The 12,502-nt window shown below is 43.8% G+C and overlaps 1 long non-coding RNA gene across 1 annotated transcript; it reads left to right on the top strand.

Moving 5' to 3' along the window:
* The first annotated feature begins 903 nt into the window (after window positions 1-903).
* LOC133387435 (uncharacterized) lies at window positions 904-11,991 on the top strand. Its single transcript, XR_009763481.1, has 2 exons — window positions 904-1,231; window positions 11,793-11,991. It is a non-coding gene; the product is annotated as an uncharacterized LOC133387435 (long non-coding RNA).
* The last annotated feature ends 511 nt before the right edge of the window (window positions 11,992-12,502 follow it).

The raw sequence follows: 12,502 nt of genomic DNA on the forward strand, positions 1-12,502 counted from the left end.
TTTCATCAATCATCTCTTTGAGAGAGAGATGTATAATGGTTCTTGAAAGTATATCAGTACAGAAAAATATACTTCTAGCCTGCTCCAGCCAGCAATCCTGCTTATTATTATTATTATTATTATTTATTGCACTTTTAGACCGCCCTTTAGCGACAAGCTCTCAGGGTGGTGTACAACAAGATAAAAACAGATTAAAATACAGGTGTGGGTACAATACAATATGAAAACATATTTAAAAACAAAATTAAGACAAAAAAATCATTTCTGTCCTTTCTTGTTTCATCAGAATGAAACTTCTCTCTTTCAAATTTTAACTTTTCCACCTGTATCTCCGCATCCAATGTTCGTTGCTTCTCCCTCTCCTCAAACCCCATTCTCATTCTCTCAATTTCCAACTCTCGCTGTTTATCTTTCTGTTCCGTTTCAAAGACCCTCTGCTTGGCAATGTTTCCAGCCATCTCAATTTTTATTACTCCATCTCTCCCCTTAGTTATTTTGTTTTCTCTTTATTGACTCAGGAGATGGTCACTGTGTTATCTTTCACTTGTTTTTGTTTTCCTTGATGTTGCAAGGGACCAATGGATTTCTTCATTTCTTTCTCTGCTGTTCACGCAGGGTTAATTAATATTAATTGCTTGAACTGTTTCTAGAGACTTAAATGCTGACCTAAACTTGTAGTAGTAAATCTCTATTGTAGAGATGTAGTAAATCTCTGTTAGCTTTGTATCGGATGTAGTAAATCTCTGTTAGCTTTGCTGCCAAATTACTACAACATAGGATGTGTGGGGTATGAGAGAGGAGGGATTTAAAGCATTTGGGAGCGGAATTTACCCTCCATCCTGGCCTCCGCCACTTTAAGGCCTATTTAGTTCCTGTAAGTCAGACTCAAAGGCTAGGAGTAACACCAATGAGGTGGGGAAGAGAAGTATTCCATGCACTACATCCCCTTCCTGCTTCTGCTGCTGCTGCATCTAATTTAACCCTAATGACTAATTAAAAGCAATGGCAGCAGGGGAGTTGTGCTGAAAAAACTACTGGTTAGAGAACAATTCTAATAAACTTTTACATACAATAAAGGCTAATCGTGAAGGCCAGTGCCTCTGCATGCCATAATATATTTGGTACGTGGTACAAGAGCCTCTGCTGATGTGGAACTGCTGAATTAGAATTTAGCAAAGAGATTTCATTCCTTCCAGACTCGAATAGGGACAACTTTCCTGTCCCATTACAGGTATCAGTTTACTTAACACTCTCATCCCTATTGTCTGACTGCTGTTGTGAATGCTACATGTTATGTTCTTCATGCTTTCGAAAATGTGCTTAAACTGGATATTTTCTCTTTGTAGTGGTAGTAGTTAAGAGCACCCTAATCTAAAAAATGTTCCAGATTTGCAAGATTAGGTTGGAGAACGCTCAGTTGAGAGGACGACGCCTCCCTCGGGAAATTATAGGCAGAGTCTTTAGAACCTTTTGCCTCCTCTCCAAGGCAGGAGTCGTCCTCCAGTTCTACTCTGCCTATGGGGTGTGTGTAATAGGGTCTTTTTAAAGGAGAAAATCCTGTGTCTGAGCCTTCTTTTGTAAATTTGATGTATTTCCTCTTCCTGTTTGTTTAACCTTTATATTAAAAAATTGCTTTCCCCAATCCCTTTTCCTTTCCCCTGTGTCTGTTGGGCCAGCGGCGGGTGGTGGTTTTTCGGATCCTCTTGCTGGCTCCGTAACTTTGGCGGGTCTTGCAAACGCCACCGGGGAGGCCCGCCTACTTGTTTGAGCGGCCAGCTTCCTTTTTTCCAGCTAGCCTCGGAGCTTTGGCGTGTCATGCAAACAACATTAGGCAAGACTGCCAATTTATTTGGGTGTTCAGCGCCACCCCCGCATGGTTGTTAGCTCCGTTTGCGGCGAGATCCTGCAGCTCCTCTGGTCCGATTGGGATCGCCTCTGTAGTCGCTTCCTCGCCTCTCCCTAGGGCCCTTTGGGGGAGGGGTGGTGGTGTGTTACGGGCTGTACTGCTTCCCTCGCTATCGGGCGCGCAACAGCCTGGGAGAACTGCAGGGTTCCTGCTCCTATCTCTAACCGGGGACGCTGTTTCTCGCTCTTTTTCTTATCGCGGCGGCGAGGAGAGCAATTGTGTTTTTTTCTTATCATGGCTTCGCCTGCCGCATCTATAGCCTCTCGTCCATCTGTCTCTCAGGGGAGGGGCTATTCAGAGTCAGAAGATTCTGCCCAGGAGGATCACAGGCAAGAGGGGCAGAATATATCTCCTTCACCCAGCATGTTCTGTGATGAGGCGAGCAATCCAACTTCTCCACAGTCTGTTGGGGGCTTTCCCGGCGTAGGCGAGTTCCTCAAATTTCTTAGCTGCATTAAGTCTTTTATTTCTGAGGAGATCCATGATGCTCTGGGATCTGGCCATGGAGGCAGGGGCAGGAGCTCCTCTTCCAAAGGGCGTCAGAAGAAAAAAATCCAAACACAGACATAACTCAAAGAAACATGGTTCTAAAAGGCCAGAGGGTGAGAGACCACAGTGCTTCTAGTGGCTCTGACAGGTCTCCTTCTCTCCGCTCTGACAGGTTTCATTCCTCTGATAGTTGCGCTCCAGTTGCAAAATGTTCTAGAACAGATTCACAACCCACACTTGGCTAGGTAGTGGCTGAGACTCAGGTACATGCTACTCAATTGGCTCCTCAGCCTCAAGCCCTTCCAGCTTTGGCCACACAGGCCACAATACAGGACCCAACACTGGCTGCTTCATCTGTGTCACAACCTGTTTCTCAGGGAGCTATACCGACAATCACTGACACTAATGCTGCTTATGTGGGGGCTGTTAATGCTTCAGTGGAAAGGGGATCCAGAGCCTCCCCCTTAGTTGGTTTCTGAGGAAGGGGTATTATTGGACAAGAAGGTTGAGGCAGCACAAACTCAATCCCATCCCCCCCCCCCCGAGATATTGCAGATCCTCCTAGTGAAGGTATGTAAAACTGAAGCTGATGAAGTGGAGTCTTCTCTTCCTCTTCTCTCTGCGGTACTGCGGGAGCTAAGAAGGCCTTCCCTACTATAGTTTCTACACCACTGAAAGTACCCTTTCCAGCAATTTGAGGCAGTTTGTAGGGTTGAGTGGGCCAACCCAAGCAAGGCAAATATGGTTTCCAAACTAGCGAGAAAGCACTACATGCTTTTGGATGGCATAATTCAGCAGCTGCATTTTCCCATCGTAGATCCACCCACGGTAGCCCTGACCTGCCCAACAGTTATTCCTTCTGAAGGCAAGGGGGCCACCAAGGAACCATGTGATAAAAGGGTTGAGGGGGCTCTCTGGAGAAGCTTTGAGGCAGATGCAGTGGTGTTCCATGCGGCCACCACAGCCTCAGGTTTTTCACAAGCGGCATTCATGTGGGCAGAAGAATTGGCACCAGAGAAGCTCTCCCTAAGGAAGTAAAGGACGGTCTCAAGAACATTTCCCACGCTGCGGCTCTTGCAGCCGATGCATCTTTTGATGCCTTCCAATATGGGGCTTGTTCTATGGCCTCCACCACTGTGGCACATCAGAACATTTGGCTAAGACAGTGGGAAGTGGACTCTGGGTCCCAGGTTCGGTTTGTCAGCCTTACTTTCTCTGGGATGAAGCTCTTTGGGGAGTCTTGTGAGACCCCTCTCATTGAAACCAGAGAGAAACAGAAGGCACTTCTGTCAACCAAAAGGGATGATCAAAAGGGTAAACAGACCCAGTTTTTCATTCCCCCAAGCACTTTTTATTTTGACAGGGGTTTCTTATCCCACAAGCCTAGATGGGGAGGGCCATCCAGAGGAGAGGGGCATCAGCCTTCCAGGTGGGCACTCTTCTTTTGGATCCTCCAAGTTCCACAGAAGGGGAAAGAAGCTTGCATCAGCCTGAATACTTGAGGAGTCTGAGGCAGCTTCCAGTAGGATTGAGACTGTTGTACTATGCTCACCTGTGGCAGAGAATTGCCATGGACAGATGGGTTCTGGAGACTATGTCTCGGGATTATGCTCTGGAGTTCTCCAGGGTATCACACAACCTTTCTGTACCTACCCCTCAGTAGCAGAAGCTGAACAAGCACCAAAATTACATGCAAGCTACTCAACACCTATTGGAGATAAAAGTCATAGAACCTGTGCCATCCTTGATGCAGAGATCAGGGGTTTATTTTAAAAAATCCTTAGTGCCTCAAAGAACAGCAATATTTAGGCCATTTTAGACCTAAAAATGGCTCAATTATTGGGTCATGAAAAAACACTTCAAAATGGAGAACCTACGATCTATCATGGGGGCACTAAGAAAGGGAGAGTGGATGACCTCAGTAGACCTCTTTGAGGCATATCGCCACATCCCAATTTAGCAGGCCCACCAGAGGTTTCAAATAACAAGATAAAAAGTGTGAAGCATTCACTGGAAGCACAAAAAGGAGGTCAAAAACCAGAATGCTGGAAAGATGTGGCTTTATTATGTGCACAGTGGCACCAATAATTTCTTGTATATAAAAAACTGTGTCCTCCCAGAAATGAAAATGAGTGTGTTTAAGTTGTTAGTATGTATTTAAGTTGTTAGAGTTTTATAACTATATTTTGAAAATAATGAAAGCAATATTTGACTGCAATATTTTTGTAATTGTAACTGTGTCCTTCTCAAAATGAATGTGTGTGTTTAAGTTGTTAGTATGTTTTTTTAAGAATATTCATTGTTTTGTATTTTAGCCCCTGATGAAGGCTTGACTACACAGGCTGAAACGCGTTGGGCTTTAACATATTTTATAAAGAAATTTCTCTTTTTTATATACAAGAAATTATTGGTGCCACTGTGCACATAATAAAGCCACATCTTTCCAGCATTCTGGTTTTTGACCTCCTTTTTGTGCCACCAGAGGTTTCTCCAGTTCAGTTACAATGGCAATCACTACCAGTACAGGGTGTTGCCCTTTGGCTTCTCTTCGGCGCCAAGGGTCCTCACCAAGGTCCTGGTAGTGATCGTAGCTCACCTCCACACTGGGGGCATTTGGATCCATCCATATTTGGATGACATCCTTGTGTGGGCCCCATCAGAGGACAGCTGTTGAAGGGACACAAGTGCCATTCTGGCTTGCCTTCAGGAACTGGGGTTTGTCATCAATCACGACAAGAGCTCTATTTCCCCCTCGCAGGTGATTACTGTACTCATCTGGGAGGTCTTGTGGATATGGCTCAGTTTTCAAATATATCTCACACCGGAGAGGGTGTCTTCAATTCAATTCAGTTCATCCAGTGGGCACAATTTCACTTTTGAAAGTTACAACATTTTCTGCTGCCTCTCCAAAATCTGATAATTTTGCGAGATGGCTGTTGGTTGAGGTTCCCCACTCCCTGAAGAAGGTCCTCCAGTGGTGAGCAGATCCCCAATGGCTCTCAGAGTGGATGCCCCTAGAGAAGCCACATCAGGTGGTTGTGACTATAGGCGTGAGCCTCTGCAGATGGTGGTGCCCACATGGGTTCTCAGGTGCTCCAGGACACGTGGTCTGTATTGGAGACAAGTATCAATGTCCTCAAGCTGAGGGCTATCTGGTTAGCACTGAAGGAATTTGCTTCAGACTTTCAGGGTGCATACATACTGATCAGGATGGATAACACATTTGCCAAATCTTATGTCTACAGGCAGAGTGGCACATAGTCATAAGCACTGATAGCCAAGGTGAACAGGTAATTTGATTGAGCAGAGAAACATATAGCTTCGCTCAAGGTGGAACGCCTGGCAGGGATTGACAACATGATGGTGGACTGGCTCAGTTCCACATCTATCAAGGAGGCAGAATGGCAACTCAATCCTCGAGTGTTCTGGAAGGTGATGGCGCAATGAAGTCTCCCAGTGCTAGACCTGTTTGCATCACCACAGAATACCCAGGTTCAGAGGTTCTTCTCTCACCTGCCATGTCATCTGGCTTGCGGGACGGATTCCTTCGAGATGGGTTTGCCCTACTTTAGTGTACGATTCAGAAGATCTGCCAACTCAAGGCGGAAGTCATCTTAATCACCCCATTTTGGCCAAGATGCCCTTGGTTTCCAGACTTGTTGAACCTGTTCATTCAGGAACCTTGGTGTCTCCCGTCTCTCCCTGACCCCGATTCAGGGTCCGTTGTCCCATCCTCAACCAGATCTCTTCCATCTAATAGGCTGGAGGATGAGAGTGTCTGGTTAATGGATCTGGAGTTTTCAGGTCCAGTCCTGAACACTTTGTTAGCTTCTAGGAGAGCTTCTACCAACAGGATTTATAGTGCTACTTGGAAAGCTTTTCTTGGCTGGGGTTCTCGATCTGGAATAGACCCTCTTGCCAAGAATGTTAAGGACTTTCTCAGGTTCCTTCAGGAGGACCTAAACAGGGGTCTCAGTGCCAACACAATAAAATGACAGGCTGCCGCCCTAAGCAGCTTTCTTTCTTGTTCAGGGGGCAAGACTTTGTCCTCCCATCCCCTGTTCAAAATATTCATTAAGGGGGTTTTATTGGTTCTCCCAATTCCAAGAAAGGGAATCCCAGGGAATGCAGTAATCACCAAACTATTGCCTTAATATCCCATGCAAGTAAAGTAATGCTCAAGATTCTACAACAAAGGCTCTTACCATATACGGAGTGAGAAATGCCAGACGTCCAAGCTGGATTTAGAAAGGGAAGAGGCACCAGAGATCATATCGCAAACCTAGGTTGGATAATGGAATGGACCAAGGAAATTCAGAAGAAAATCACCCTGTGCTTTATAGATTACAGCAAAGCCTTTGACTGTGTAGATCACAGAAAACTATGGAATGCTTTAATAGAAATGGGGATGCCACATCATCTGATTGTCCTGATGCGCAACCTATACTCTGCACAAGAGGCTACTGTAAGAACAGAATATGGCCTTAACCCTTCATGTCACCAGGAGCGCAGGTGGCATTCTCTCGATGTCAGACTGGCCTTATGATTTTATCTGGATAGGACATTAGAATTCAGAAGGTCGGAGGCATTGTTTGTGGTTTTTTCTGGTCTTTCCAAGGGCAACAAGATGTCAGGTGGCTGAAAGAGGCAATCTTGTTGGCCTACAAAGCATTGGAGAAGGACCCTCTTAAGGGGGGTCACTGCTCATTCCTTAAGGAGAGCTGCTACTTCAGCAGCATACAAGGGGAATGTTCCAATATTGGAAATTTGTAGGGCAGCCACCTGGGCATCACCACACACTTTTGTAAAACATTACAAGAGAGATTCATTCTCATCAGCTGATGCAGCATTTGGCAGGAAGGTCCAGAGGGTAGTGCATCAATAACCTAAGAAATGGGGGTGCCACAGCATCTGATTGTCCTGATGCGCAACCTATACTCTGGACAAGAGGCTATTGTAAGGACAGAATGTGGAGAAACCGATTGGTTCCCAATCGGAAAGGCTGTAAGACAGGGGTGTATTTTATCACCCTATTTGTTTAATCTATATGCAGAACATATCATATGGAAAGTGGGATTGGACCAAGATGAAGGTGTGAAAATTGGAGGGAGAAATATCAATAATTTAAGATATGCAGACAATACCATATTACTAGCAAAAACCAGTAATGGTCTGAAACAAATGCTGTGGAAAGTTAAAGAGGAAAGCACAAAAGCAGGACTACAGCTGAATGTCAAAAAGACTAAAAATGACAACCGAAGATTTATGTAACTTTAAAATTGACAATGAGGACATTGAACTTGTCAAGGATTATCAATACCTTGGCACAGTCATTAACCAAGATGGAGACAATAGTCAAGAAATCAGAAGAAGGCTAGGACTGGGAAGGGCAGCTGTGAGAGAACTAGAAAAGGTCCTCAAATGCAAACATGTATCACTGAACACCAAAGTCAGGATCATTCAGGCCATGGTATTCCCAATCTCTATGTATGGATGTGAAAGTTGGACAGTGAAAAAGGCAGATAAGAGAAAAATCAACTCATTTGAAATGTGGTGCTGGAGGAGAGCTCTGTGCATACCATGGACTGTGAGAAAGACAAATAATTGGGTGTTAGAACAAATTAAACCAGAACTATCACTAGAAGCTAAAATGATGAAACTGAGGTTGTCATACTTTGGACACATCATGAGAAGACATGATTCACTAGAAAAGACAATAATGCTGGGAAAAACATCAGGGAGTAGAAAAAGAGGAAGGCCAAACAAGAGATGGATTGATTCCATAAAGGAAGCCACAGACCTGAACTTACAAGATCTGAACAGGGTGGTTCATGACAGATGCTCTTGGAGGTCACTGATTCTTAGGGTCGCCATAAGTCGTAATCGACTTGAAGGCACATAACAACAACAATAACTGGTTCTCCCCATGTGGTACACCAGTTTCCTACATGGAATTTAAACTGGGTTTTGTCCACGTTAACAGGCTCCCTTTGAGCCTGTAAGCTGTTGAGATCTTAACTTGTTGACAGTAAAAATTGTGTTCCTAGTTGAATTACATCAGCGCTGAGGGTTTCTGAGTTGGCAGCCTTTTCCTCAGATCCACAACTTTGTGTTTTTCATCAGGACAAAGTTATTTTGTGTCCTGCCCCCCCCCTTCATACCTAAAGTTAATTCTCTTTTTGCACAGGTCCCAAAAGGTGGTGCTTCCTTCCTTTTGCCTTAACCCTTCATGTCACCAGGAGCGCAGGTGGCATTCTCTCGATGTCAGACTGGCCTTATGATTTTATCTGGATAGGACATTAGAATTCAGAAGGTCAGAGGCATTGTTTGTGGTTTTTTCTGGTCTTTCCAAGGGCAACAAGATGTCAGGTGGCTGAAAGAGGCAATCTTGTTGGCCTACAAAGCATTGGAGAAGGACCCTCTTAAGGGGGCCACTGCTCATTCCCTAAGGAGAGCTGCTACTTCAGCGGCATACAAGGGGAATGTTCCAATATTGGAAATTTGTAGGGCAGCCACCTGGGCATCACCACACACTTTTGTAAAACATTACAAGAGAGATTCATTCTCATGAGCTGATGCAGCATTTGGCAGGAAGGTCCAGAGGGTAGTGCATCAACAACCTATTTTCAAAGAAGCTCTCCCTTTGGAGGCACGCTGCTCTGCTACATCCTCTCGAGTGAATGTCCTCCAGCCTAATCTGGTAAAAATGGAAATTGGTACTTACAGTGAATTTGTATTTGCTGATTAGGTTGGAGGATATTTGACCCATTCATTCTTCCTTGGTGCTATCCTCTAGAGTGTGGTATGAGGTTTTTTAGGGCTTCTGTAGTATATATGTATGTATGTAGTATGTGTAGTATTACATGCTACGCATGATGTTTAGTTTGTGTCCTTGTCTTTGTCTTCCTGCTTCTGTATAGTTCTGTTGTTGATTTACCTCTCATTTTTTCCCTGTGCCTCAGACTGACCTATATATTTTTGTTCATTTCCTTTTGGGGTTGAGGAGTGGTCCTCTGCTCTGTCAGTTAGTACTGGAGGACAGGACGACTCCTCCCATGGAAGAGGAGGTGAAAGGCTCTAAAACCCCTGCCTATCACATCCAGAGGGAGGTGCCATCCTCTCAACTGAATGTCCTCCAACCTAATCTGCAAATGCTTTGATTTGGATTTCTGCATTGCGCAGGGGGTTGGATTTGATGGCTTTATAGGCCCCTTCCAACTCTACTATTCTATGATTCTATGATAGATGTTCACTGTAAGTACCAATTTCCATTTTTGGATTGTGGCCCTAGCCAGTTCCCTGCCGAGACTTGCCTCCCTCAGCTGCTATTTGCCTTTAACACATTTACATCCATGATACAATTATTGCAAAACAAGGTGGAAAAGTACATAGCCAACCAAAACTAAAATTGGCATCAATTTTGGCACTACACTGCAACAGAAATTACGGGTGAATAGCCTGGTCTTCAGCTGACACCAAAAGGTTTGTTTTTTTAAAGGAACAAATCATATTTCAGAGAGGAGGGAGCCGGGGTGCCACCAAACTGAAGGCTTTCCTTTGCATTGCTGCATAGGAAGCCTCAGCTAAAGCAGTGGGTAGTGGGATTTTCACCAGGACACTGGTGCAGGGCCCCAATCTACATTTGGACCACATTCTGGATTGGGGCCCTGGGACTTTTTTCTTCAAAGAGAATGTGACCAATATAAGTACTTTAAAAATATATATATAAATAGCAACGTGTAGTTTGCTCCATAACTAAATTGTCACAAGGTATACTTTCTACATTTCATAACAATTTGTTCCCTGTGTTTTTATACATGCATACCTAGCCATATGTACATATATATCTCCCAACTAAGGTTACAATTTCATGCATCTGATAATGTGGAAAGCTGTCATAGCTCAGTACCAGAGCACATGGTTTGCATAAAAAAGGTCCCAGGTTCAGCCTCTAATATCTCCAGTACGGTTGGGAAAGAGCTGCACCCAATCAGTGTAGACAACACTGAGCTAAAGGGACCAGTGATCTAATTCAGGATAAAGCAGCTTCCTATGTCCTAGTTCATGAAAGTTTATGCAACAATACATTTGTCTTTAAGCTGCTGGAAGAAATTTTATTGTTTTTACTAGAACAGACTAACAGGGCTACTCCTGTTTGGAAGTCTGATGAATATTTCCCAGGGTAAGATACACCAACTTGTCAACAAGTGAATCAGCAGAAGCACAGAAATGGGAAACTGGATTTGTGCCCATCAGAAAGAATGTTAAGTTTTTTAAAAAATGTTAAGTTCGCTTAAATACAAATAGTTCTTAGAAACCTTTCATCTCAATCAAATATGAACCAAGTGGTTCATAGAAATCACAATTGTCTATGAGTTTAATGGCAAAGCAAGAACCCCACTGAAAGCTCAGAAAGCACCTCCACCCTTAGGTCCTGTTGCAGTGTACAAAAATTGAATCAGACTGCCCTCTTGGGTATTTTATCCTAGCATCAAGCTGGGATTACAAGTACTAGACAAGCATTGCCTCCTCAAACTACAAATAATTATACTAGAGCAAACCTGGATTTTCACTGATGGGGCCACAGCGAATCCTGGCTCCTTGGCAAATATACCCATACAAGATAGGAGTTTGCACACACTCAAAGCAAAGAGGTAATAGCCATATTTGTTGTTCAAAGCTTGCACAGAAGCATATTCCAGAAGAAGGAGAAGTTGCTTATCTTCTGCCCCTCCCCAATTTTGGCTGTTCTTTAGTTATTAAGGATTATGGTGGGGGTCTTGGCCTTTGGGATAAGATAGACTAAAATGGCGGACTGCTTCATTGGACACCAGGAAACACTGAAACAATACACAATAGAGAACCCTTTTCAGTCCAAGGGCCACATTCTCTTTTGAGCCATATTCCTGGACTGCACTTCCTAATGATGGGTATGGCAAAAGTGAGTGTAGCCAAATACCAATCTTCATCCAGTCAGGTTAAAGGACACATTCCAGCCAGATAAAATCACCTCAGTGCAGAGCAGGGATCATGAGGGATGCAATCTGTGGAGGGGCTGTGGCCTGGGTAGAGTCCTGAGGGCTGGATAGAGAGGTCTTTAGGGCTACCTTTGGTCTCTCGGCCAGCAGAGGCAGACTGAGAAGTGGTAAACACACACTTTCCCTCCTGTTCTTCTCACGCTACACATTAGACTACAGAGAAAGTGAACTGGAATTATACTACCATTCTCTCAATCTCCGTAAAGTGGCTTATTCACACTTTGTGAATAATGACAGAAGCTGAATTAAAGTGGCATGCATATTTGTTTTCTGTTTAATATTTGATTGTAATCCATAGGGAGGTTAAAATGTGGTGCAAAGTAATTCACAGCCTTACCATGAGTCTTTTAATTTTTCAGAGAAACAACAACCAAGACCAAAGAATAGAAAAGAAACTCTGAACGAAAAAAGCATCCCAGTCTACAGAAGATGTTAATCTTGTGATACTCTCCAACATTTTACATATTAAAAAGGGAACACTATCAGTCACTTTATTTGTATACTGTTTTTCTATATAGTATACTGATTCACAAAAATAAATAAATTAAGTGCATCACTGCCCATATCTAAATACATCTGTATTTGTACCACCAGCATCCTCCCAGCAAGGAGCGCTGTCATGACCAGCTGAAGGTGTTTTTGCTTGCTGTAGCTTGATGTGCTCATTTACTCTGTAACAGCCTGTCCTGTGTCGACTTCTGAAGCAAGATGTAAATGTCCCTCGCAACAGATTTAACTTCTAGAAACGGGACGGGGGTGGGAGCTTAAGGCCGAAAATGACCATTCCAAGATATGTATGTGTATACCAACAATGTGTGTGTTTTAAAGAAAGGTATCACCAACCAAAATAAATATAAGGGCAGTGATTTAGAAGAAACACTTGGTACCAAAAAAAATGGGAATTTGTCTTGTAAATAGCGGTCGTGGGTCTAAAACTGACCTGAAGTCGAAGAAAGTTACCATTGCTCCCTCTTCCCCCGATGTTTGTGGACAGAAAAGTCAACTCGGTAGGTGTTTTTCTCCCACAAGTCCCATGATTACCACAACCTCCTCTATTTCCCTTTCGTCT

Source organism: Rhineura floridana, chromosome 6 (assembly GCF_030035675.1).
Source record: "Rhineura floridana isolate rRhiFlo1 chromosome 6, rRhiFlo1.hap2, whole genome shotgun sequence".
Lineage (NCBI taxonomy): Eukaryota > Metazoa > Chordata > Lepidosauria > Squamata > Rhineuridae > Rhineura > Rhineura floridana.